The sequence below is a fragment of the Nyctereutes procyonoides genome, unplaced genomic scaffold (genome assembly GCF_905146905.1).
Source record: "Nyctereutes procyonoides isolate TBG_1078 unplaced genomic scaffold, NYPRO_anot_genome, whole genome shotgun sequence".
Classification (NCBI taxonomy): Eukaryota; Metazoa; Chordata; class Mammalia; order Carnivora; family Canidae; genus Nyctereutes; species Nyctereutes procyonoides.
In genome coordinates this window covers 10,733,735-10,760,672 of record NW_026575155.1, presented here as the reverse complement: position 1 = coordinate 10,760,672, position 26,938 = coordinate 10,733,735, and the positions used below count along the sequence as shown (strand labels likewise).

At 43.2% G+C, this 26,938-nt stretch overlaps 1 protein-coding gene across 1 annotated transcript in view; it reads right to left on the bottom strand.

Moving 5' to 3' along the window:
- DYRK1A (dual specificity tyrosine phosphorylation regulated kinase 1A) overlaps positions 1–25,213 on the bottom strand; it is a 148,603-nt gene extending 123,390 nt beyond the window's left edge. The window contains exon 1 of the mRNA XM_055313398.1: positions 25,077–25,213. The gene's annotated coding sequence lies outside the window, so the exon portion shown is untranslated. The remainder of the gene's footprint in view (positions 1–25,076) is intronic.
- Between the last annotated feature and the right edge of the window lie 1,725 nt (positions 25,214–26,938).

Sequence of the window (26,938 nt, the reverse complement as noted above, 5' to 3'; positions counted from 1 at the left end):
ATCACGCGCCCTGGGCAGAAGACAGGCACTAAACTGCTGAGCCACCCAGGGATTCCCTATTTCCTGATTTTTATATACTCCTAGGGCAACATAAAACTCATCAATGAGAGAAGTTAGGTAAAGAAGGTACACGTGACTTTATACCATTTTTGCAACTTCCTGTGAGTTTATTTCAAAATAAAGCATTATTTAAAAACAAAAACAGGGCTCCTTGGAAAATGGCCAACTCCAATCCCAAAGCTGAGACAGAAATTCAAGGTAAGCCTGGAAAGTGTTCAAAATATGACGGGAGAGATCCCAAAAGGACACAGACATCAACTTGAAGGAGCTTCTACTAACAAAATCCTGGACAACCAGAGCACTCAAGTTAATAATCACCAATATGAATTATCACTCAATGCATAAAACAGGAAATCAGGTGCCCACAGTGATAATAAAATAAATGAATAAATTAGAAGTCTGATTACTAATGGAATATTTACATAGTCTCAAAGCACCTCTACACAAAACATACATTAATTACAAAGGAGGTGGGATCCCTGGGTGGCACAGCGGTTTAGCGCCTGCCTTTGGCCCAGGGCGCGATCCTGGAGACCCAGGATCGAATACCACGTCAGGTTCCCAGTGCATGGAGCCTGCTTCTCCCTCTGCCTGTGTCTCTGCCTCTCTCTCTCTGTGTGACTATCATAAAAATAAAAAATTTTTGTTGTTGTTGTTGTTTTTTAAATTTTTTTAAAATTACAAAGGAGGTAACTTTAAAATCAGAAGAAGTCTGAAGGCACCACCGTACTCAAGTGGATCAAAGTGAACATTATCAGCAATAGGACAATTTGAAATCCTATGCCACATATAGTTGGCACAATAATACCACCACCACCCCACCCAAGATGTCTACATCCTGATCCTTAGAACCTGTGAACATGTTACTTTACACAGGGCAAAGGGGAATTAACATTGCAGAAATAATTAAATTTGTTAATCAGATGACTTTAAAATAAAGAGGTTGCCCTGGATTATCCCAGTATAATAAGAACAGCATGAAATCAACAAAGCCCAAAGTCACTGCTTTGAAAATGGAAAAAGAGGCCATAAGCCAAAGAGTACAGGCAGCCTCTAGAAGCTGAAAAAATAAGGGAAAACATTCTCTTGGAGAGTCTCCAAAAGAAATCCATCTTGGTTCACTCCGATTTGAGCCCAGTTGAGTTCCATTTTGGATTCCTGAATCCAATATCATTTATTATAGCAGAAACAGAAAGCCTGTAATACACCACCTAACAGAATGCAATGGGAAAACCATATCACCAATTCCAAGATATTCCTGCAAAGATAACTAGCATATCATCTAATATAAAGAAACCTCAAACTAACTCACACTATGAGTGACTAAAAACAATTGGCCTGTACTCTTCAAAAATATCAACGACCTAAAAAAAGGAACAGTGAGGAACGGTTCTAGATCAAAGCAGTTAAAAGACATGACAATAAAGTGTGTTAAGTATCCCATACTGTATCCTTTTCTCATAAAGAACACTCGGGGGACAACTGCCACATCTTGAATGGAGTCTTAGGGATCAGACAGCTGTACTGTATCAATGTTAACTTCCTGCCTTTGGTGGCTGTATTGCTTTTAGCCAAGAATGTCCCTGTTTATAGGAATTACATGCTACAATATTCAAAAAAGAAGAGACATCACGCCAACAACTTTCAAGCAGTTCAGGAAATAAAAGTTATTTCCATTATACCTGCAAGATTTCGGAGTTTGTTTCAATAAAAAAAGTAAATAAATTAAAGATAGCAAGATCTCAAATTGCAGACCAAACACCATCCAGGCTGGCAACTAGCATGTCTCCAAAGAAACCAGAGGCATAATCTCTGAGGGAAAATGAACAAAGGTTCTATACCTAGAGATATCAAGCACAACAGAGAATAGTTTTGAGGCTCAAGACTAAAAAGAGAATCCATTAAGAGTCTTAACAGTAGGGATCCCTGGGTGGCGCAGTGTAAGTTTAGCGCCTGCCTTTGGCCCAGGGCGCGATCCTGGGGACCCGGGATCAAATCCCACGTCGGGCTCCTGGTGCATGGAGCCTGCTTCTCCCTCTGCCTGTGTCTCTGCCTCTCTCTCTCTCTCTCTCTCTCTGTGTGTGTGTGTGTGTGTGTGACTATCATAAATAAATTTTAAAAAATTTAAAAAAAAAAAAAAAGTCTTAACAGTGGACTCGAGTTCCCTTCCCCAGTTCTGCTTGCAGGACACCAGCAAACCAACAGAAATATACAGTCCTTTTTCCCCAGATACGGAATTTAGTTTCAATCAGTCAACATCCAGAGCCCTTAAGTGAAAGCACTGTGGATACTCACATTCCCAGGTTCCTCAATCTTCTACACTAATTAGCCTTCAGTGAACAAGCAAGCCTCATCCCTCACAAAGAGCTTCCATCAGCTTTATCACTCCCTTAAGTCAATGCCACTAGCCCCAAAATGGCCAAATATTTGACAAAAGGTGCCAACACTTAAAGGCAGAAATCAAAACAAGCAGGAAAACCGGAATCCAGAGGAAATGGAGACAATGCCATGGGGAGGGAGGGGGGAGTGGTAAACTTTAAACTATATTATCAATGTGCTTGAATCAGTAAAAGAATACACGTACCCATGAAGTAAACACAAAATGCTAAAAAAAAAAAAAAAAAAAAAAGGCAAAGAACAAAAGATAACCCTGATGGAAGATAAAAGTTGAAAAATATCTCTACTAGAAAAAAGACAAGAGGGATCCCTAGGTGGCGCAGCGGTTTGGCGCCTGCCTTTGGCCTAGGGCGCGATCCTGGAGACCTGGCATCGAATCCCACGTCGGGCTCCCGGTGCATGGAGCCTGCTTGTCCCTCTGCCTATGTCTCTGCCTCTCTCTCTCTCTCTCTCTGTGTGTGTGTGTGACTATCATAAATAAATAAAAAAATTTAAAAAAAAAAAAGAAAGAAAAAAGACAAGATAACAAAACTGTATGTCACTTGAGAACACCAAAAAAGAAACTTTCCCAGATACAAAGAATATGTACCTACAGAGTAAAAGGACGAGTCCAATGCAAAAAAACCACCCATGCCAAAGCACAGCACTGCAAAATTTCAGAACACCAGAGTAAAGAACAGATCCTTAAAACTTCCAGAGAGAGAACAAGAACAAAAAAAGGTGGGAGAGGTGTCATATAAAAAGGACCAAAATTTACTAATGGATACATGCAATATTTAATGGCTGCTAACATCAGAAAATCAGATAGTGTGCCTCCAAAAGGAAAGATATCATCCATGTAATGTACCCCACTTACCACCCCTCTCCCCAAGAAAAAGAGAGACAAAGACTTACAAATAGAATTCAGCAAGCCGGGATCCCTGGGTGGCGCAGCGGTTTGGCGCCTGCCTTTGGCCCAGGGCGCGATCCTGGAGACCCGGGATCGGATCCCACATCGGGCTCCCGGTGCATGGAGCCTGCTTCTCCCCCTGCCTATGTCTCTGCCTCTCTCTCTCTCTGTGTGACTATCATAAATAAATAAAAATTAAAAAAAAAAAAAAAGAATTCAGCAAGCCTCTAGATCTTACCACCAAGTATCAGAAAATGGAAAGGGAAAGGGAAAAGGAAAGGGAAGATGTCAGTGACACCATTGGGACTCACTCAACAACACCCAGACTATAGGAAAGACAAGACAGAGGACACTTTCCTCAACAAATAAAGCTAAGGAGGAAAAAAAGATGCAGATGGGCAGCCAACAGATTAAGAGAGACTTAAGAGATCTATCAATCAATCAAAGACAAGTTATGGACCTTACTTAGATTCTGATTTGAATAAAATGTCTAAAAAATATATAATTATGAGGCAATCAAAGCCATCTGAACGCTTACTGGGTACATGAAGAATTACTGTTAATCTTTTTAAGGTATGATAATGGTAGTGGGATTACTGATTAGAAATCAGTCATTTTTCAGAGATACATACTGAAACATTCATGAGTGAAATTATATACCTGGGTTTTTGTAAAAACTCAAACAGAAGGGGGGGGGACAGGAATACAGTTGTTGTTGTTGTTGTTTTTTCTGAAAGTGGCCATGAGTTGATAAATGTTGATGGTGAGTGACAGATATATAGAAGCTCATTATGTTCTCCAACTTTTCCATACTTTTGGCTTTAACAGAATCCAGAATACAAATTCTATCTGCTGTATGAAGCTAGACGATCATGAAGTAATACATTAGGAGATCCCGATAAAAACTATATTCAAACTGCAATTCCGTAATGAGCCAAAACTTTTCATCAACAGGGAAAGCAGATGAAAGATACTTTCAGACAACATCTCAAAAAATTAGCCTCTCATGCACCCTTTCAAAAGAAGTACTGAAAGATGTACTCCAGCTAAATGAAAGATAAAAACAGCAAAGATAAGGGTCAGAGAACCAGGAAACAGAGACTCCTACCTGTTGGAGATTTGCAAAAGGAACACTATTAGGTCCACAGAGCAAGAATTTCATACAAGTGAGGCTTGATGAAGAGGCCTCTAAGAAGATTCCCAGGAGGAGAGGATATGAGTAGGAGACAGGACAACTAGTTATCGGATATATCTGCACAGAAGACTATATTGAGAGGCTATTGGAATGTATGGGAAAACTTCAGTCACAAGACATAGAAAACAAAGCAAACGGAAATTCTAGACTATTGTTAATTCCAGGAAAAACAAAATTATACGAGGGAAATGTAATCATAGTATACAATATAGCTCCACGGTGAACATACATAATCATAATTAAACACTGAATATGTTTAATGAAAAAATTTTTAACTACAATGGGTATATGGAAGAAGAAAAGTGTAAGGCAGGTGGCTTAAAGTTAAATATTCACCTACCTTAATTGGAAGTCAGTAAATAATAATCCCCAAAAAAAATTTTTTTTAATAATCCAAAATTTTAAGTTAAATACAAAACTAGGGTTAGGGTTAACTACTCAGCCTCTAATCTCCCCCCTTCCTTTGTAAAAGAAGCCGATTTTGTTCAGGACTCATTTGCACACCATCCCTGTCAGGCATGTGGTTCAGGGAAAGTGTGGCCAGCTCCAGGATGATGCCCAGTTCATCTAAACATAATCCCAGGGTCAGTGTTTCAGAAATAATCATAACCCAGGGGACAAGTCTGCCAAAGAATTTCAAGGCAAAATTTCCATATTTTCATATAGCTACAAGAAAAAGTTTTCTCTTCTTTCTCTGGACACTGCTGTATCTGGATACAACTCCTCAAACCACTGTAGACTTATTACTCTGCGCATGTAGCCAGCCAATTACTTGGGGGGAGATGGAAAAACTGGATACCTGAAGATGTTACTGTGCCACCAAATCAATTAGCCCTAGAGCCCGTCCTACCTCTAGATGTCCAACTGCGAGTTAATTTTTCTTATTTGAAGCCAGTTTGGGTCAGCGTCTCTGTACCTGCATCCAAAAGCATCCTAAGTGGTACAATAGCATTTTAGAGGGGAAAATTCAAGAGCGAGCTCAGAGCTGAGGTAAAAGAGCTTACCAACTAGTGGGCAGGGCACTAAATGCCATAAATGTTTCAGATGTGCTGAGATCCCCTAAAGACCTCAGGATACCCAGACGGCCTCTCTTATCCTACCATGTCTGTGCAGACCCTGGGGTGTCAAAGTTTGGCAAGACCTGCTCTGGGGACCAGAAGAGGAACTACTGAGGGTGTGCCTGGGGACAGTTTTCTTCATTAGAAATCTTTCAGTAGTATTCGATGCATGCCAAACTGGAAATTCTTAAGAAAACTAATGCAGTAAGCAGAATAGAGGCAAAAGGTCTGATCTGTGGAAGGTCATTAACAATAACGTGAAGAAAGAACTTAATTGAAAACTATTTGAGAAAAAAGAGGGCTGGGTAACAGAGTAAATTCAAAAGTGACAGGAGAGGCACAAAGACAACAGAGATGTTTCTTCTGGGGGACAGAACTCTACTTAACCACACAAAGTGAAAACATAAGATTACTTTTCATTGTGCATTACACTGTTTGGATTTCACTAGCTGCTATCTACCAAACTCTCAAGTTCTACAACTATAGTTGACCCTTGAACAATGGGGGTTTTGACCTGCATGGGTCTACCTGTATGAGGATTTTTTTTTTCCAATATATTGTAAAAAGTCTTAAGAGATTTGCAACAATTTGAAAGAACAGATGAACTACACAGGCCAGAAAATACTGAAAAAAAAAGAAATAGGTATTATTGTAAAAATATATATATAATATACATAATATGCAAAATATCTGTTCATCAACTATTCATATTTCAGATAAGGCTTCTAATCAACAGTAGGCTATTAGTAGTTAAGTTTTGGGGGAGTCAAGAGGTTCATGTGGATTTTCAACTGTACAAGGGGTCAGCACCCTCAATCCCCACACAGTTCAAAAGTCAACTGTAATTCAACCTGGGAAGCAGAGACGAATAAAATACCAGAATCCCAACATTCAGCCATGTATTAAGCAAGATTCTAGTCCTAGTCACAAAATGCACAAAATATACATGGTTCCTGCTCTCACGAAATTAATCTAGTATTTGCTAAAACACACTCCACAGAAGCAATATAGAATAACTCAGAGGGTTGAGCCCGGTTTGAATCCTATCTCACCAACCACTAGGAAAAATTACTTCACCTCTAAGCCTAAATTTTATCATCTGTTAAATAAAAATAATACCTTACTGAGTTGTGTTATGCGTATGTTTATACTGTGCAGAGCAAGCTTAATAAAGACCACTCCTCCTATAGTAACAGGGGAGAAGGGAGTTCACCATAACATGCTAATGTGCATGGTAAAGCTTCAAGAAGGTGATTGTCTCCAAACTTATTTCCTCCACACCACACCATCTCAAGGAGTGGTCTGCAGAGCACATTCACAGAGAAGAGAAGCTCCCTACCATGTTTTCTGCTTCTGACCCACTAAGACTGATTTTTATTAACGTCCTCATCCTTCAGCCTCTAAGTTTGTGTGTGTGTGTGTTAACTACTATTTAGTGTCCACTCTGTAAACCCTTACAATCAGTTTTAAGACTATTATGCCTCGGTCTCCACCGCTAGACCCTAACAGTCTTGCAAACAAGAGAGAATCTCTTTTAGATTGACCGCTCCAGAACCTGGGAGAACACAGTATGGGGACACTAAAAATGCACTCTCAAAGAAATACATGCATTTTAACCTCATTCTTTGTCACTGAGCAAATATTTAGAGTTTTCTGTGTGCCAACCCCTGAAGATACAGCCATGAACAAAACAGACGCAACTCTTGCTCTCAAGCAGTTTGTCTAAATCTAAAGGAAGCAGATACTAAATAAATAAATAAATAAATAACCTCACAGCTATAAAATTCAGGTGGAACACGTGTGAAAGGATGAGAAAAGAAAAAGTTGAGGGCATTTTAAACCTAACCTAGACAGGAGGGAAGGAGGAGTCAGAGGAGTCAGGGAAGGCTTCCCTTCCCTAACTATGTGACATCTAGATTGAGACTGACAAGAGGAATAGGAGTTAGGAGGACAAAGTCCTAACCATGTTATATGCATTCACTTACTCTTCACAATAGTATAAATAGCAGGTACCTATTATCCTGACTATAAAGACGGGGAAACTGAGGCTCAGGAGTTCACGCAGCTGGGAAAAGACAGGGCTAAGATTCAAAGCCAGGCATCTAAATGAGGCTCCAAGAACACACTATTCACCACTCCTCAGTACTGTCTGTGACAGGTTCTAAGATGGCTCCCAAGACGTGGCCTCCTGCTGCAGACCCTTCCCCTTGAACCAGGACCTGTGACTTGCTTTTCACCAAGAGTATACAGGGGAAAGGATGTCACTTCTTCAGGTAGGATATGTAAGATTGCACACCTGTCCTGTAAGGAGACACTCTCCTTCACTGCTTTTGATAAAGAAAGTGGGCATGTTGGAAAGAACCAGACAGCAGGAAACTAAGGACGGCCACCTATTAACAGGCGGGAACAAATTGAGGCCCTGGATCCAAGAGTGGACAAGAAACTGACTTCTACCAACTACCGAGTGAGCTTAAAAGAGGTCTCTCCGTAGTCATAACCTCACGTGCTACCACAGACCAGGTCAACCTCTTGACCATGCCGAGACCCTAAACCAGAGGACCCAGCTAGGTTGTACACAGGAACCTGACCCCAAAAACTGTGGGATCATAAATGTATGTTTAAGTGTGTAACTTTGTGGGAATACTGTTACATATCAAAAATTAACTGTTGCACGATAAAGTTCTTCCATCATATCCCTGTGCTTTACTGAAGTGATTATCAACTATACTTAACTACACATTAAGCCAAATTCAGGTAGCAGTCACAATCATTCTTTTAAAGCAAAACTCACTTGTGAAGATGCCAACATTTTTTTTTTAAATTTATGATAGTCACAGAGAGAGAGAGAGAGAGAGAGAGAGAGGCAGAGACACAGGCAGAGGGAGAAGCAGGCTCCATGCACCAGGAGCCCGACGTGGGATTCGATCCCGGGTCCCCAAGATCGCGCCCTGGGCCAAAGCCTGGCGCTAAACCACTGCGCCACCCAGGGATCCCTGAAGATGCCAACATTAACCACAATCTGACCCTGCATTTTTTGGCAGTCATTTGAACAACCCTGTCTGCTACTTCCATTATCTGTCATTTCTTCCTGTTTCTGTTGATTTTTCTAGCTCTTCAAATCACTATTCTTTTTCTTCTGTAATATCTAATCTGCCATTAATACCAACCAGTGTATTTTTCATCTCACATATAGTTCTCATCTCTACAAGCTGTATTTGGGTCTCTTTTTTACCTTTCCCAGCTCTACCTTCTTGAACATAGACTGAATACAGTTCTGTTTTAGTGTCTTTGCCTATCAATTCTAACACCTGTCAGTTCTGGGTTGGTTTCAACTGACTGACAGCCTAACTATAACTCACATTAACCTGCTTTTACACATATTTAGTAATTTTTGATCGAATGCCAGACATTTTAAACTGTTAAGTGTTACATTTTGTTATATTTATTTAAAGAGTATTGGACTTTGCAGGAAATCACATTACTTTCCAATTAGTTTGCTCCTTTCAAGGCTTGTTTTCAAGAATTTTCCAGCCATGTCTAGAAAAGCCTTTATTTTAAGACTAATTTAGACCCACTACTAAGCCATGATCCTTTTGGAGTCTCAATGAACACAGAATTTAAGGAGTTCTACTCTGGCTCTAAGGCACTCAAATATATCCCAGACTTATGTGAGCTCTGAGAATTGTTCTGCTTAGTTTCCCAGTGGATTCCTTCCCCAGGAACTGTTTCTTTATGAAACTGCATCCTCCATGTGCACAGCAGATTAATGTGCAGTCAAAACATTTAAGAGGACCACTAGGAAGACTTATGGAACTCTTTTCACTGCATAGTTCCCTTGTCTCCAGAAGCCTTCTCCTCAAAACAGAACCATCCTGGCCTCCTCCAGCTCCAATCTTTGCTTCCTCAACTCAATGAGGCCAAATGGCTCTATTTGGGATCCCCCTCCCTGCCCAGAGATCTGAAAATTCTTCTCTAGAAGAAAGCTGGGTCATCAAAGAGCTCAACTTGTTTGCTCCCCCCTCTGTCAGGGATCACGGATCTGCAGTGCCTATTGTTCAAATATCTGAAAATACTTGTTTCATGTATTTTGTCCAGTTTCCTATCTGTTTATGGTTGGTTGGTAAATTCAGAATGTTACTGCCTCATAGTCAAAAACCTAAGTCATGATTCCTGACAATTAAATGTTTTATAAGATACAGCCCATAAACACACACACACACATTATTGATTAAGTTATCCCATCTTTATTTTTATCATGGCATTTATCACTCTTTGTCCTCGTTGCTTGCTTTCTTGCTTATTCTACATTTAAAACAGAATGTAAGCTCTGTTAAGAGTACCGGGATCTTGTCTATCTTGTCACTCCTATATCCCCAATACTTAAAATATATCCTGGCCTAGAATAGGCACTCAAATCAGCAAATCCATTAAATCAATAGGCAAACTACATGTATCTATTTCACTTAATACATACTATGAACTCTTCCCATTAATAAATTCTAATCTAGATGCAGGTAACCCCAACCCTGGAGAGTTCCTCAGAATTGTCAATTACCTTAATTAATTAGCATCATCTAAGTAAAGGTTTAGCTACAAACAAAAGAAACTAACTCTGACTTTGTTGAAACTGAAAAGGAAGTTATTAAAGCATATTAGGCAACTCACAGAAAACCCCAGGAGGGCCAGGCTGAAGGCTACATAATCAAGAACACCCAAAATTCAAACCACAGATCTGGTCCAGTGGACACAACATAGGATTCAGTCACTGCAGCTTGTACAGACAATAGTGACACCAGGAACTAAATGGTACAGGTAAATCTTTGTCACTGCCCACCTCTGGAAAACAGATGTAGCTGCCATCCCCCTCGCACTGCAGAACACAGATTCCACAAAGTGCCTGCTTCTGCAAATCACTAGCTTCTGAGGTGATGGAGTGGTGACTCCAGGTCACATGATTGCATCCCAACTCCAAAAGTTGCAGAGAAAGTGAACAACTAGCTCTCAAAATTGAAGATTTCTACTTACCCCCCAAATCCTTAAGGTAAAGAACTCCCACAAACATAGATAGCTTTTGGAAATTTTTATTATCTGAAAAAATAATGCACCAGTACCACATGACATCAATCCCAGTATACCAGAACTTTTATCTATTTCTTCAATTAATGGATTATAGAAGCTCTATGTTTCTCTTTCTTTTCTATGTTTAACTTTAGGACACTTAACTGTTCATTGGGTTTTTTATTACCTGGAAACAGCACATGCAATCTGCTGTGATTATCCTTCCTTAAGCAAATTTACTTCCCTGTATCTCAGCTTATAAAACAGAGATACTACCAACCACCTTACAGAGTTGCTGAGAATATTAATAATAAATATGTACAGTGTTGGGCTCATAGCAGGCAATCAATAACAGCTAGCTATTGTTATTTAATAGTAGCTTATTTTTTAAGAGGATGAACCCACTGATTTACATAAACTTTTTTAAAAAATCTGCCAACAGTTGAAGATCCAAGTTTCTATTTTACATAGTATTATAAATGTTCTCCCCTTTAACTCTTATGTTATCAAAAATAAAGCAACAAGTAGATTAAAGTAGTCTAACATGTTGCCACCAAAACTAAGTTCAAAACATAAACCAAACAAACAAAAAGAAGGAAGGAACAAATGAACAAACAAATTGCTCACCCTGAACACAAGCCTGGTTTCCTTTACATTTCTCTCCAGTGAGCTCCTGACTGAAAAACTTCATGATGGCAAAGACCCTGTATGCCCATGGGACTCACTATGTCCCAAGGGCCTAACACAGGGCCAGGCTCAGAGAGCAGAGCTTCACTACCCACTCAATATTTCTGAATGTTTTTCCAAATATTTACTATAGAAACTAGTTACTGAGAAAGGTTTCAAAACTATTTTAACAAAGCCCTTAAAAGCTTTTAAAAGCTCGTTCATCTGACAAGATGGACAGCTTCAGTAACTTTTAACTACAAGACTCATTCTTTTGAAAATCCATCCATAAAATGAACTTCCCCAATCATTTTCATTCTGTTGTCCAAACTTGAAAAAGTTAAAGCCAGGGAATCCCTGGATGGCTCAGCGGTTTAGCACCTGCCTTCCACCCAGGGCGTGATCCTGGAATTCCAGGATTAAATCCCACTATCAGGTTCCTTGCATGGAGTCTGCTTCTCCCTCTGCATGTGTCTCTGCTTCTCTGTCTCTCATGAATAAATAAAATCTTAAAAAAAAAAAAAAGGTTAAAGCCAAAATGCATCCAAACAAACCACTTTCTTCACTTTTTTGTCATTTAGATAAAGTCAAAGCTAGAGCTTATTTTAAATTTTTTAGATTTTGTTTATTTATTCATGAGAGACATAGAGAGAGAGGCAGAGGCACAGAGGGAGAAGCAGGCCCCATGCATGGAGCCCCATTTGGGGCTGGATCCCGAACTCTGGGATTGCATCCTGAGCCAAAGGCAGATGCTCAACCACTGAGCCACGCAGGTATCCCAAGAGCTTATTTTAAATGTGAACCTAACAGCTACTACAAATGCTGGACTGACATCCTAGAGGTCACTGTTTTGTTTTTTGTGGGTTTTTTTTTTTAAAGATTTTATTTATTTATTCATGAGAGACACAGAGAAAGAGGCAGAGACACAGGCAGAGGGAGAAGCAGGCTCCCTCCATGCAGGGAACCGGACGTGGGACTCAATCCTAGGTTTCCAGGATCACACCTTGGGTGGAAGGTGGCGCTAAACCACTGAGCCACCCAGGCTGCCCTAGAGGGTCACTGCTGAATGGACCTCACTTTGTTGGCTAAGAATCATGAAAGATATCCAGGCCATTCTCTCCACAATTTAAAACTCCAAATGAACACTAAGGAATGTGTCTATTTCAGTAAACTACTAAAATGATGTGCTCCTTTATTAAAAAAGGTACAATCTAACTAATACATTATCAACTATACTTTCTTAAAAAAAAAAAAAAACCTAAAAAGACACAATGTTTCTACTCCATATTCCTAACACCTGGCTTCTCCCACACAGTAGGTACTTCATATGCATTTGTGAAATTATTCCATGAGTAAATAACTTTTTCCTGCCTATAAAGTTTTCCATTCCTCTCTTTAAAAAGATAATTCTTTAGGGCACCTGGGGGGCACAGTTGGTTAAGCATCTTGCCTTCGGCTCAAGTCATGATCCTGGGGTCCTGGGATCGAACCCAGCATCTCAGCATCGGGCTCCCTGCTCAGCAGGGAGTCTGCTTCTTCCACTGCCCCACCCACCCACCCAGGGCTTGTGCTTTCTCTCCTGTGCTTGTACTTGCTCACGGTCTCTCAAATAAATAAAACTAAAAAAGAATAGTCCTCTGGGGGGACTTGGATGTTTCAATTGGTCCAAACTCTTGATTATGGCTCAGGCTACGATCTCAGGGTTCTGAGATGGAGCCCCTGAGTCAGGCTCTGAACTGCTTGGGATTCTACATGACCCCCCCACCCCCACCCCATGCCTCTCCCCCAGGCTCAGGTGCTCTCTCAAGTAAATAAATAAAATTTTAAAAGATAGTCCTTTGGTCCCTGACACCAACTAGTAAAGATCAAAACATGTAGTTCATTGATTCATTCAACAAATGTTTACTCAGTGCTTACTATGGTGCCAAGCCTCTGCTGATGCCACCCACTGCCCTACTCTCTCAGAAACATTAAATTAAAGAAGCATTAAAAAATTATCAACTGTAGGGGGCGTGTGGGTGGCTCAGGTTAAGAGTTCAACTCTTGATTTCAGCTTAGATCATGATCTCAGAGTTGTGAGACAGAGCTCCATGTTCACCATGGAGTCTGCTGGAGACTCTCCCTCCACTGCACTACCCTGCCCCCCACCCCTCAATCTCTCTAAATAACTAAATAAAAATCTTTTTTAAAAAGTATCAACTATAATAAGCACTATGGAGGAAAAGTACAAGACGACATGAGACATTAAAAAGGAAGTGATGGGGGGGGGATTACTTTCCCTGAGAAAATAAAATCTAGGCTGTATGTGCTGGAGGAAACGAGGTTCACTCACTCCAAGGAAGGAGATGGCTGCTGGCTGAAGCAGCAGCACATGAGAAGATAGAATCCAGAGCCTAGGAAGGTAAGACTGTCTAAGTGAGTGGAGGCCACATCATTCAGGTACCGGGTCCTGTATGTGACTAGTTTGGTCTTTACTCTAGAAGTCACAGTGTATTATTAAAGAGGTTTTTTTGGTTTTTTGGTTTTTTTTTTTAAGACAGAGAATTCTTATTCATTTGCTCAAATCGCTCTTCCATTCCTATTCCTGTCCATCCCACTGAATTTTCCTTACTCTTTGACTACATCCTTTATATGCCTACATCCTTTACCTTCGATGTCTGGATCTTTGTCTTACTCAGCAAGAAGGCTTCCTCCAAGCTGTCTCTCATGAATCCTAAGACTCTCATCTTCAATTTCTTCCTTCTGCATAGCTGATTTTAATACTGCTGAGTAACTGTGGGCCTTCAGGCCAATTCTTAGGTAAATTCACCTAGCTTCACTGACGTTTTGAACTATACCACAGAATGATTATAGAGAAATTCAAAAAGTGAAATTAGATTCTCATGTACTCAAATGAGATCCTAATAATTTTCCTACCATTGCTATTTTGAAAAAACTTTTACAAAACCTTTTGTACTACGGAAGTAATGTCATTCAGTAATGAATGTGTTTGATGTAAAGATGAAGTTAAAAAAGAAAAAAAAACCACTACTGAGATGACAGTTGTACTTTTCAAGGGGAAATGATCAAATCAGAACAAATTTTTCAGCACACGGTAATTGTCTTAAAGACTGGAGTCCTATTTATATACCCAAATAAACTTTCACTCAAAATTAACTGTCAAAAGGACTCTAAAATGAGACAAAAATTTGACCTTCAAAAAGCAACATCAAAAATTACTCAATTTAGGGGCACCTGGGGGGCTCAGGTCATGGTCCCAGGATTGAGTCCTGCACCAGGCTCCCTGCTCAGTGGGGAGCCTGCTTCTCCCTCTCCCCCTCCCCCACTCATTCTCATTCTCTCTCAAATAAAATCTTTAATAAAAAAAAAAATTACTCAGTTTCATGGGCTCTGTGTTCCCTTCAATGAAAATGTATGTCTACTCTAGATGAAGTCAGTAAGCCTACTCTAGGGATTACTAAAGATTTCCCCCAAACAGATCATAACTTCTGTGATGGCACAGTTTAGGCTTTGCTGGAGAACTAATTCCCAGGCCCTACACTTTCATGTCTGGCATTGGTAGGTCCTCAATAAATAATTCTAAACACAAGAGATGAACGCTTTTTAAATGATTGGTCTCCTGGTAAGAATACATGTGGAAATAGAATACGGTATTATTTAGGAAAATACTAAGACACTCAGAATAAACTTAACTCTCTCCCATGTTCCACTACTCTGTATTTTTCAAACCATGTATCATGATACATCTTTTTCTTTCTGGATTCACATCTTCTAACACTGCCTTCTCCCACTGTCCCATTTTAAGCTCATTTTTAATGGTGCTCCAAATGGCTTCCACTTGTCCCTCATGGAAGTCTCAACTACAGCAATAATTCTATCTTCTGTTCAACAGTTTTTGCAGGCCCTCAGGAGGAAATTCACTCAATTGTTCCATTAAACAAATCATTCCCATACTATACGGCTACCAATGTTTAATTCTCTCCTTTCTAGGTCCAAAAATTTGGCCACACTGCTGTTTGAACCCAGAAATATTCACTTGTTCTTTGAAAATTAAATCACTGAGAATTTTTTAAGGCACTCCTGACGTGGATCTCCCATCTGACTTCTACTTTTTACCTCTTCTTATTCTTTCATGCCTATACACCTAGAATGAGCCTTGCCTTCCAGGCCCTTCTCCTCACTGTGTTCATCTCCCTAACCCAGACTTGTCACCACAGCCCTGGTGAGAAACACCTTCAATGGCCCCAAACACCTCATAAATTTAAGACCCACCACACTCATTTCTCAGTGTCATCGTCCCTCTCCCTCCCCAGAACCTCTCACACATGCCCTCTGATACTCTGGGCCCTGTGGCCCATGAATCTGTCATTCTCCTGAGGCTCCCCCATCCTTCCCCTGCCACCCAGGACCCTCTCTCTCTAGCAGACTATCAAATACCTAGGTTCTACCAAGACTCAAGTCCCTTCTCTTCCAGGCATGCTCAAATCCCCAGCATTCCTTACGGCTTTCTTCTAGTTCTTTCAATGTCAATACCTCTTACTGTTAGCAGCCATGGTCTTACCTATGGTGATGGCACCTGGACACACATCTCAACGCTAACAGCACAGGTAAGCAAATTTTACTTTTGTAGTCAAAGCTGCTACCACCACAATGCACATACCTCATACATAAGACTGAAGGAAAATAAGAATTCCCTTATACAATTTATCAACGCATTTACAATTGCAAGCATCTACAAAGTTATCAAAACATCAGTTTTTCATTCAACAGAATAAAAACTACAGGAAAATCAGAAAATATTTTTAATCATATATCTGACAAAGAATATTTCATTATTAAAGTACAAGACTTAGAGTACAACTAAAAATCTTCCAACTCCCTCATAATTAAAGAAATGCAAATCCAAACAACTAGACATCATTTTCACCTATTAAACTGACAAAGATTTAAAACTCTGGTAACACCAGGGTTGGTGAGATCTGGGAAACTATGAACTCTCAAACACTGCTGACTGAAATATAAATTGGTGCTATTGATTTGGCAAGGCATATCCAAATATGCATATATTTGGCAAACCAGCAATTTCCCTTAGAAATATATATCATGTGGCTAAGCCTCACAGGACACAGCTGTATGTACAAGGATGCACACTGCAGCATTGTTTAAAACAAAAATACAAAACAATTTAAATGTTCTTTAATGGAAATTGATTAAGCTGTGGTACATCCGTAACATGGAATACTTTCTAACCATTAAGAACAACAGGGAAGCTATCAGCTGATACTAAGGTATTTCTAAAACCGACCAAGATGCTTAAGATGCAAATCTATGTGTTTAGCATCATTCAGTTTAAGCATGATCCATGTTTAGCATGATCCAGTTTGCAGGTAAGGGCACAGACCCTGTACATACACACACATCTAACACAGCGTCTAGGCACTTTAAAAAAACTAATAGGATCAGTGACACAAGCCCTGGCTTGGCTCAGTGACTCCTGATCTTGGAAGCTGTGAGTTCCAGGGCCATATTGGAGTTAGTATTTCTTAAAAAAATAATAATAATAATAATTTTTAAAAATAGGATCATACTAAACACAAATATAATAAATGTTTAATATATATCCTTGCACATATACACACAGGACATTGCTGGTAGGAGAAATAAGAACTATTACCTATGGAGCACGAGGCGGGGGGTTGATATGACAGCATTCTATAGGGCCTGAGCTTTTTTTTTCTCCCTACCATAAGGAGATATTATTTGGTGATCTTTTAAAAACTAAAATTCCCAAGGTGGTAAGAATGATTCCTTATATATTTGATATGGTGTCAGACACCTCAAATAGAAATGATGAACGCTAAGAAAAAAAGCCTTCTACTCCAATAATCAAGTGGCACAAAATTATCCACAGTCCCATTACCAATACTCTTAGTGACAGAAGGCCAGAAGTCCAGTCTGATACTCCCAGCCTCTGGCCACCAGAGGAACCTTTCCAGGACTCTATACCACAAGCTGACATTTCTCAAACATGCCCTTCATCTTCCTCCAGCAAGGACACACACGCCGATTCTTCCCTCCCCTTCCCACAAAGCTCTCTTATTAGCATAGGTGCTATCTCCAATGTTTAAAATGATAGCCAGGGCAGCCTGGGTGGCTCAGAGGTTTGGAGCCGCCTTCAGCCCAGGGCGTGATCCTGGAGACCTGAGATCCAGTCCCAGGTCAGGCTCCCTGCATGGAGCCTGCTCCTCCCTCTGCCTGTGTCTCTGCCTTTCTCTCTCTGTCTTCCATGAATAAATAAATAAAATATTTAAAATAAAATAAAATGACAGCCAGGGCAGCCCGGGTGGCTCAGTGGTTTAGCACCACCTTCAACCCAGGGCCTGGTCCTGGAGACCCGGGATCGAGTCCCACGTCGGGCTCCCTGCATGGAGCCTGCTTCTCCCTCTGCCCGTGTCTCTGCCTCTCTTTCTCCCTCTCCCTCTTTCTCATGAATAAATAAATTAAAAATCTTTAAAAAAAATAAAATAAAAAAATGACAGCCAGCTAATTCATAAAAATAAAGTGTTAACCTGATACACAGATAAAGGGCATTCCTCTGGGAATATTTCCAGTTCAAATTAGGGAATCCAACTCTTAGTTTAATCTAAAGAAATGAATTCCACAGTGAAAACTGCAAATGAAAAAGAAAGTAGTAATTTGGAGACCTACCTTGGTTCCTTCTAATCATGCCAGACTAGCACCTACCTATCATCTACCCTAATGCTGTAGGTAAACTACCCTATCCACTACAGCACTGACATGAACAATACCTTTAAAACCTCAACTTCCCATCCTTAAATACTCATTTGACTATTTGCTAAAAGGACAATTAAGTGATCCATTCACTACCAATGAGCTCACACATAAAAAACTATTTGAGAATGACCAATATCCTTATAAAATCCCAATACAACTGGTACTTGGTCCACTTTTACGTTCATATTAAGGACGAAGAACCAGGAGTCAGAAAAACATACACTAGTCCTCAAGTGGCTCACTCCGGGGTACTGGTTAGTCATTTAGTTTCTTCGCACCTACTTCCTTCTCTAAAGTGAAAGAGATGAACTATATCCATGTTTTTCGAAGTGTTTCTACTGCACCAGGTTACTCAGAGTCCTAATTAAGAAAGTAGATTCCAGAGCATCACCCCAACCCCTGTAGATGGAGAAGTATCTGAGTTGGGGAGTCTCACAACTTTGAGAAGTTCTCCAGAAGCCTGACTGAGAACCATTAGTTTCTCAGGTCTCCGCCTAGATTGAATAACACTCTAGTTCCAAATAATCCTAGATCTTCCACTTTGTTCAAACCCACAAAACTTAAGAGGAACATACTTGGATAGTAAATGTATTTCTAACCATCACTGCTATCGTCCTCCTTGCAACTTCAGTGACTCAAGCAGTTACTGAAAACCTGACAAGATGCAAGTGTCATTCCGGTATTGTTTGCTGAGAGTATGGGTATGAATACACACAGCAGGATTACATTCTAGGAAACTGTTAAAATCCAAAAGCTTAGATTTCAAATAGTTTACATACAATATAGTCACAGCAATCAAGAACCATATATCTAACAAAAAAATCAGTAAAACGTGTTACAGCCAAAATTCATTCACTTCTAAAGGTTTAGCTACATTTTTTCTAATCTGACTATATATATATATATATATATATATACACACATACATATATATATATTGCAGATACTGAATAGTGATCTATTTAAATTTGCACACCACAGTTCTGAAGATTAATAACCAGATATGGAAAATAAATCTTATTAATTAGTGCAATAAGTTGTCTTTCCAAGGTTTCTTTCTGTATATTTCTTACAAAAGATTTAAAAGTGTGACAGGAAATGTTTCATCATTCCCCATTCTCCTTTTCTTCAGCAGAAACAGATTTTTAACCAAACAGCCCCCCTGCCAGAGACCACATATCCCAGCCTCCTTTGCAGCTAACTGTGGCCACCTGACCAAGCTTTGACCAACACCTGTGAACAAAGTCGTGGAATGTGCTTTCCCCACACCTGTTCCTAGATGGTAGATATGGTGGGGAGCGGTCTTGTACCACACAGAAAGTGGTGTCTACCTAAAAGAGGAAAACAGCAAGACAGAAGGAACCAAAGTCCCCTTTACCATGGAGCCACTACATCAGCCTGAAAATCACTTACATGAGAGAAAAATAAACTTGTTGAAGCTATTGTATTTAATCAGAACAAAGGCCCAATCTTGTGTTCTAATTAATGCATAAAGTTTAAATTTATAACAAATATTAAGTAATAGCTACTTACTAATTCAGTAAAGTTGAAACTCTAATTATAAATTCTTGGGTAACCCCACTACTGAAATTATTGCTAATGTACAACTTATATTTATATGGCATTTTAAACTTTTGCAAAGCACTTCATAATCATATCTCATTCCACATTCTCAAAATCCTGGGCAGGGCAGCTGGTGCTGTGCACATTTGGCATATAAAACACTGAAGCTCAGAGAAGCTACTTTGCCCAAGATTGCACAATTACAGAGTGGTACTAGGACAGGATTCAGCATATAGGTTCTTCATTCCATCCTCTGTATACGTATACGTTTATATACCTCTGCTGTACTGGAAGTGTGATTAAAAAAAAGAATTATTCCCGTCCAGATGGACCTTACAATCTAGTGGAGAGAGGAAGAGACAGACATTAAATAAGTAAGTATATCTGTGAATATGTGTGAATAATAATTACACAGCTAATTTGCAGTAAGAGCTACAAAGAAAGCAGATTCCTACAAGAATGCATGCCTAAGGAACCCTACCTAGACTGGGGCATTGGGGAAAGCCTCTTTCTGGAGAATCAGCATTCATCCTGGGACCTCAAGGATGAGCATAAATGGAAAGGAGGAGGCTATTAAGAAATGCGTTTGTGTTGGACAGCCTGGGTGGCTCAGCAGTTTAGCGCCTGCCTTCGGCCCAGGGCGTGATCCTGGGGACCCGGGATTGAGTCCCGCTTCGGGCTCCCTGCTTGGAGTCAGTTTCTCCCTCTGCCTGTGTCTCTGCCCCTCTGTGTCTCGTGAATAAATAAATAAAGTCCTTTAAAAAAATGCATATGTGTTGCCTCAATCTGCACAAGAGCTCTACAGTAAGTACCACCAATGCCATGTTACAGATGAAGAAACCAATGCTTAGCAAAATCACACTGCCAGTGAGATTCCAGATCAGCCTGACCCTGGAGCCTCTACCCAGCACCATCTCATAGGCCCATACTCTCTCCACTGCATCACACTACCTCAACTGCCATCTATAACTAGATATTATGCAGATTTTGGATGGGTGACAGAGCAGCTTCTTACCAAAACACATATGCTAGGGTGCCAACTCTAGCCACAGATATCCATAAAACTTAAAAAAAGAAAAAGATTCAAATCTTGTCACTGGAAATCTGATATACTTAGAAAAATTGCAGGGTTATTTAATGAACAGAGATGTTATGTAAAATAGAGGTGATGTTGAAAACCAGATTCATTCCATGTTAAACCAGTTCCCTAAGCTCCTCCCCATTGATTTATACAACCATTTTAATTATGGGAACATAAAACTCACAACAATTCATCAAGAGTAAAAATCCATTTTAGGCTATCATGATTCATATATTAGATACAAGCATATGTCCCTAAAAAAAAAATATCTTGTCAAAACTTTAATAGTACCACGTAAACTTTTGAAAATCTCATTCTAGAACAGAGGACGTGTAGCTCTGGTAGAAGGATCAACTGTCAAGAAGCCCAAGTGGCTCTACATTAACAAAGAGTATGCCCACAAGGAACCACATCATTTTATATATCCAAAGTACCGAAAGTTATCATCTCCACTAGAAAATTTTAATTTGTAATACAATTCTGAAAGCATGATTTCAAAGCAAAAGTGTAACTTTTGAAAACCACTTAGCTGGTCTATCCAATGCAACACTTCCAAACAATGTCGTTTCCATATGACAAAAAAAAAAGAAAGAAAGAAAGAAAAAGGAAACTAAGGCTGCCTGTAGCCACCAAGTGAGGAAACAAGACTTATCTTTAATTACTTAATATGAACCTGAGATTATTTTCGTCCTGTGAACCTAGTATCTCATTCTCACGTAACAATAAATCTTATAGCTCTAGCTTAACACTGCAAGCAAGATTTCAAAAGATTTCTTCATTTAGGGGCAACTGAGAAGTTTTAGGTAACTTAAAACAATTTGACGGGTTTTTTTCCCCAAGTAATTAAAAAATTTTAACCTCCTCCCCCAAATTTTTAATCTAAAATTGTGCAAGCCACGGGTTAGGAGTTTCCACAGTTTCTCTAACCATCAGAACATTGCCCAACAGTTACCATGACATATAGTAAGAAATCTTTTAAAAGACTATCACTATGCACACATAAAGTGCTCCTGCACACGTCGGTCACACAATACCTTCTGACAGGGCAAACTGTGTCAGTACTAAGTTTCAAGAGACCATATTTGATAATTCCAAGTAAAACCTTTACTTCCAAATAGAAAACATGTAAAACCATCAAAAAACACAACAGAAAGTAGAGCTTCCTAGCTCACAGTTGAAACTACGGATAAGGAATACGACAAAATTGTGAAAATAATAAAATCTTGTCAGGGAAGAAATAAGTTCATTATAAAGACTCTTCCTGGAAGTTTTTGGGTTTTGCTGGGTTCAGATGGTTCATTCTTTCTTGGAGGAATGAGAGAGATTGCTTGGGGGTGTGGGTGTAAGAAATGTGAAAGTTCTTTGTAGTAAGAGAGAAGATAACGCTAAAGCAAAAACATTGAAACCTTTATCACAAACACCAAGGAAGTCACAAATGAAGCCCCCCTCTTCTGTGAATCTTACTTTCAGTCTCACATATAAGACAATTCCCTTCACACTCATAATAAAGTTACTTCTTTCCAAATTTTCTTCCCAAAACCAGATACTTACCAACCATAAACACACATGTGAAAACATCCCTGACTAATCTAACCTAGTTCTTACTTTAAAAAAAGTTTTCAAGCAGTACCCAAGATATGATACAAATTAGCATTTTCTTTCTTTGTATTTTAGTTTCATAACAAAATGCATACCAAAGGTCATTGTACACTTGTGGGATAAGCCATCCTGAATTTTGCTTTGGCAGATAAATACTCCTAGCACTATAAAAACCTATATATGTAAATTCTTTAAATACCAGTCCCTGAATTTACCACTCCCTACCTACCCCCTATCTTTAAGTCATAAACACAGTAACTCCCATAAATAAAACTAACGGGACAAACATCTGACAACATTCTACAGGGGGGAAAAAATTCTAATCAAGGGTCTTTTTCACTATACAAGTTCCCACACAAAACACTGCATTAAAATGGAATATTTTCATTTATTTTGAAATTCCCCTAAAGACTGGGCTAACTGGTTAATTTTGGAGGGCAAGCACACAGTAATTCTCTCTTAAATTTCTAATAGGTCCCACCAAAAGGTCTTTAAAATACGGTTAAGAGGCTATCTTACACCTTTATCCCAAATTCCTAAAAACAAAGATCTCACCAGATCATTTAGTCCATTTCCCAACCCTACCAATAATGACCATCCATTCGTTGAAGTCTATTCCTTCAAATCAAAACTTTTAAAGTGTGCCTTCAACTTACACAGGGGTAACCTAGAATAATTAATATCTGAGCTTATTCCTCTTATCAACTTTTTATACTGTTTTACAATCGAACTTCGTACACATGTTAACAGGAGTCCTTAACTTTCTGATAAGGTTTGAACTCTAAAAGAATTTGGACAGCCAATAAAAGCACCGGGGCTATTTCAAGACCAATCCTCCAAAAGCACTGGGGTACTTTAAGTGTAAGTCATGTGCATATTAAAAATCTTAACTGTAACTGAGTAAACTTTCTCTTAACTGCTGTTTCTTTGAGACTATCATCTTCAGCTTAAAATCTTACAACATGAAATTTTAGTTTTGGTCTCACATTTATAACTTATCTGAAAATATTTCTCTCAAATAATCAAGAGGTGAGAAATTGAGAAAACAAAAAAAGGTCACGCCACTGAATTATCAAAACTCAGAATCAAAATATTAAATATACCCATTCTTAAACACTTTGTATATGTAAGGTGCAAGGGGGTCTTACAGGAAATCCAAGTATTCAAAAATTTTTAAATGCCTAAAAATAACTTTTACACAAAACTCTGCTATGACTCATCAATACTTAAATGATGCCCACAATTAAAATTAATTGTGAAGAACAAAACGCACCAAAATATATCTTTTTAAGTCTTTCCATTCAATAACTGTCTACATAGTGGGGGGGAGGGGAGAGGCCGGGAGGGGGAAAGGGGAAGAGGGAGAGACTGACAACTTTCATCAAGAGGGTCTCTTTTCCATCTTTCCACTTCCGCAAAGGGCAAAGTTAATTCCACGCTCAACACTGTCAGGGGCGCAATCTCTAGGTTAGAACCCTGAGTCATTACACGCGGATCGCCGCAAAATCTGCCAGTGTCTCTGATAATCAGTCATAAGCTAGGGATTGCGAGCCCAGGCCGGCTAGGGGCTCCAGCTCCTGGAGTCCCAGCTGTGTGACCTTGGGTGAGTCACCGCTCAGTTTCCTCATCTGTGAAATGGGTTAACAGTTCCCACCAGTGGGAAAAGCGAGTGCATACACGTAAAGCCCTGAGACGACTGCCTGGCCGGCTCTCTGCTCATCCTAATCTTAAAAAAAAAAAAAAAAAATCAGTGTGCAAACGATGCTACACGGGGTATTTTCTGACAACTCGGGCGGAATTCCAGAAACCAAATGGTGCTGGCATCCGCGGGCTGCACCTAGATTGCAAGGTCCGTGTAATCTAGGGTTGGACGCAAAAGGCACGGGCCAGCCAGCCGGGATTCGCTCGCTCGCTCGCTCGCTCGCTCGCTCCTTGAGCCATTTTTAACTATTTCAGGCTGGGGAGGGGCCGTCGCCAGGCTAGGCGTTCGGCTCCTCGGCAGCGGCGGTGGGTCGACGCGAGAGCGGGGGGGCCTGCAGATAAGACTTGCGAAGTTTTGTTGCCGCGGCCGGGTATGCCCGTCGTGGTCCACGCACTGCCGGGCACCGGCGGCCGCTCGCGCTGCTCGGCGGCTCGGCGGCCTCCCCCGCGCTCCCGGCGCAACTTGGGAGCACACGCCCCGGAGCGCCTCCCCGGGCGCCGCGCCTCGCCCCGCGGCCGCCCCGATCCCGCGGCCCGGGCATTGTCCTTGCGGAGAGCCCCGGCGGGTTCCCACGCTGCTGGGGGCACCGAGAGGAGGGCCGAGGGAGGAGCTGGGGGGAGAGGGTGAGGAGGAAGAGGAGGAGGAAGAGGAGGAGGAGGAGGAGGAGGAAGACAACCTCCTCCCCTCCGCCCGGGCGACCAGTGAAGGTCTGGCGCTTCCCCGACCCCCCCCGCCCGCCCGCCCGCCCGGCCCCGGCCCCGGCTCCGGCTCCCGGGAGGCCGCGGCCCCGGCTCCCGCCCGCCGCAACTTTGCCCTCCGCTCGCTCGCGCCCGCCTCTCCTCCGGGACCGGGCCCGCCGGGCTCCCTCCCGCGGCGACCGGCCGCGGGCCGCGGGGCGCGGGCGCCTCCTCCTAAAATGGCAGGTCCCTCCCTCCGCCCGGCCGGCCTCGGCGCGGGCCCGGCTGCAGGCCGCGGGGGGGGGGGGGGAGCCGGGCGCCGGGCCGGACACTCACCGGGACGATGGCGGGGCGCTCGCGCCGCTCCCTCCGGTGAGTCTCAGCCTCGGGCTCCCGCCGCTGCGCTCCCGCCGCGGCCTCCGCAGCCAGCGCCGCCCCGGCCGCCTGTCTCTCCGCCCCCGGCGCTCCCGGCGCTGCCGGCGCTCCCGGCCGAGCCGCAGCCTTCGCAGTCCGTGTCCGGCTCCGCGGTTCCAGCGGCGCCCGGGGCCGGGGAGGCGGCAGCCCCCTCCCCGGCAAATACCGCAGTCCCCGGACCCCGGCTCCCGGCGGCGGGGCCGCGCGGCCCGGCCCGGCCCGGCGCGGAGGGCGGCGGCGAGGCCGGGCGCCGAGTGGCGGCCGCTCCCGGCGGCTTCTTCCCGACGAGGATTTTTGTAAATCGCACAAAATGGCGCGCGCTCCAAACCTGCGCAGCCAGAAGCGCCGGGGCCCGAGCGGCGGCGGCGGCGGCGGCGGCGGCGGCGGCGGCGGCGGCGGCTCCTCCGCCAGGAGAGCCCGAACCGCCCGCCCCCGAGTCCCCGCACAGACAGACAGACACACACTCACACACACGCACGCACGCACACGCTCACTCGCACACACACTCTCACACTCACACCGGTCCCGCCCGCTCGCCGGCGGCGGCGGCGGCGGCGGCGGCGGCGGCGGCGGCAGCGGCACCAACAGCAGCAGCAGGAACAGCAGCAGCAGAAGCGGCGGCGGCGGCGGCGGCGGCGCCCGCACCCCCCGCTCGAGGTGTCCGCTCCCTGAGCCCGACCTGGGCCGCGATCAGCAGCAGCGACGGCAGCAGTCTCCCCGGATCCCCCCGCCGCTCTTGCCGCCGCCACCCCCGCCTCACTCCAATGGGGCTTTTTATTATTATTCGGGCGGGAAGCGAAAGGGTTTAAAAAAAAACCAACCAACAAAATGGCGACGGACCGACCCGGTCGCTATAGCAACTGTCAATCAAAACGCAAAACCCCGGCTGACGTGCTGACGTCCTCCTCCCGCCCCCCCGGCCCCAAGCCGGCGGGCGGGGCCTGTTGCCCGGGCAACGGCAGATTCCGTTCCCTCCTTTCCCTCTCCCCCGACGTCCCTAACCAACCACCCAACCCCCTCAGGTCACGTGAAGGATAAATTCGGAGCTCGGGCCCGCTACGAGTGTCAGAGGAGGGCGCGTGATTCGCTCGGGGGAGGGGAGAAGAGGGGGACGGCCGGGCCGAGGGAGGGGAGGGGAGGGGAGGGAAGGGAAGGGGAGGGGAAGGGGGGGCGAGGCGGCGGCCCGGCCTGTGCGCGAGCGCCCGCCGCCTCCCCGGCCTCCCGGCCGCGCCCCGCCCGGCGCCCGCGCCCGCGCCCGCGCTGACTGCGGCCCGGGGAGCGCGCGCGGCCTCCGCGCCGCCGCCCCCGGAACCCCGCGCTTCCGCGTCGTGCGCCCGCAGCCCCGCCCGCGCCGGGGGTGGGGGAGGGGAGGGAGGGGAAGGAGCGCGGGCGGGGGGGCGGGCTCTGCGGCCGCGCGGGGACCCGGGCCGCCCACCCGCCCGCGCCGCGGCCCCGGGGCTCTCACCTTGGTCCCCGGGGAGCGCGCCGGCCGCGGGAGGGCGGCCCGGGGGCGCACGGCCGCGCGTCTCAGCTGTTCTTCGAAGGGCTCGCGTGCCCCCCTCGCCGGAAAATGCCCACGGAGGCCGCGGCGGGGGTGGGGGAGCGGCCGCCTCCGCGTTTCAGACATCTCAGGAATTCCGGACGCTTCGCCCGAATCCGGGATGCCCCTGCGGCTGACACCTTGATTAAACCCGGCCTCTCCGTTCGTGCAGCAGCCAATGCCGGCGATCACATATTATGCACGCAAGCATCATACAAACTTTCTTGAGGCTGTGCACGCTCTC